Source organism: Lonchura striata, chromosome 5, assembly GCF_050655825.1.
Source record: "Lonchura striata isolate lonStrDom1 chromosome 5, ASM5065582v1, whole genome shotgun sequence".
NCBI classification, from domain to species: domain Eukaryota; kingdom Metazoa; phylum Chordata; class Aves; order Passeriformes; family Estrildidae; genus Lonchura; species Lonchura striata.
The window spans coordinates 37174784-37176313 of NC_140707.1; the positions used below are offsets into that span (position 1 = coordinate 37174784).

Sequence of the window (1530 nt, forward strand, 5' to 3'; positions counted from 1 at the left end):
TTAAGATACGGGTCTCCCTGCATTAAAAACAGCTGTTCTGTTTTTAATGTGTTGTTCTGTTTCCAGGCAGACATACCATTCTTTGAGTGGGGTTCATTGGTCTCTGGCTGGTTTTTCACTTGCCTTCTCTTTAAGAGGTAAATTTGTCAAGTACTACTTTGGTCTCTCAGTTCACTATAGCAGCACACTGTCTGATCAAAGCTGCAACAGCAATACAAAAATGGAAAACCATGACTTCTCTCTGAGTAGGAGCTATTTTCCTTTATTCTCTACTCCTTTTCCTTATCTCTGGAAATGGGATGTTACAGACTCCTGTGTCCATGGAAGCAAGAAGTGTATGCGCTGCAGTCCTAACTGGTCCTATACAAATGCCTCAGTGGGGCTGTTAAAACAGTGTTACTGCAGGATTCCTGCAGGCTTGCACTGTTAAATGCTCTGAACTCCACGTTGCTTTAGAATGAGTTTTGGTTGATTTTTTCCATGAGCTTTGTAACTGCCCCTAGATATACTGCACATAAACACCAGACCTTTATTTGAGGTATATTTCTTCTTAGTATTTCAAAGGTTTCAACCTAGTGCACCTCACTGATGGTGAGCATGGTGCTGCTTTCTAGAGCAGAGTCTATGAAATGTTAATCAGAGTGGTTGGCTGTCACTTGCAGAAGCCCAGGAGCATCTGCCCAAAACTGATTTTAACTGGTGACAATTTTTTGTGGAAAATATTTTACAAAGTGGATGATCCACAGTGTATATCTGACTTTCATGAAAAATCTGAAGCCAAAGATTTCAGGTAAACCTATTTTTCTAAACAACTATTGTGATTATAATTAATTTTTTTTCTCGTGTCAAAAGCCAAATTCATAAGTACTATTTGATGAAAATTAACTCTTGACATTCTCCATCAGTTTAAGGTGTCTGCTGGCTGTTTTGTGAGGCTTGATCCTATCTGGTATTACTATGCCCCAGTAAGAACATACCTTACTGAAAATTTATGGTGGCCTCCAGGCCTTTTCCAAGTCTGGGTCTGTACACCATGAAATTGCAAGTGTGGATTAAGGTACAGACAGAGCAGATTGCCTGGAGCAATGTCCTGACAGGCACCCTGTCAGGAGGTCACAGTAGGCATGGGAGAAGTAGAGGAAGCCATGCCTCTGCCATCTTCAGGGATGCCTTAGGACCCAGGATTGTCAACAGCAAGTTGATGGGGTAACAGGATGGGAAGCTGGGAAGTGTCAAGTTATCATATTCATATAAGTAGCAGGTAGAGGGAAAAAGCCCAGAAGACATGCAGCTTTCCCTTTTCCTGCCAATATTTATCTCAATTTCACCAACATCTCTGCCGTGGCCAGGTTATCAGCCAATAGATACTTCCAGTTGAGGAGTCGTGATTTACTGGTTGTCAGAAAGATTCACAATATTATATTTGGAATATATTGAGTTCCTATTGTAGGAAAAGTTGAAAAGAGTACATGGAAGTGGGTTGGTTTCCTGCAAGACATTGTAATAGGTGAGACTTGGTTCTCCATTCCC

At 41.2% G+C, this 1530-nt stretch overlaps 1 protein-coding gene across 9 annotated transcripts in view; it reads left to right on the top strand.

Moving 5' to 3' along the window:
• The window catches only part of PLA2G4B (phospholipase A2 group IVB), a 47611-nt gene that overhangs the window by 18679 nt on the left and 27402 nt on the right, over positions 1-1530 (top strand). The gene's annotated exons all lie outside the window — the stretch shown is intronic.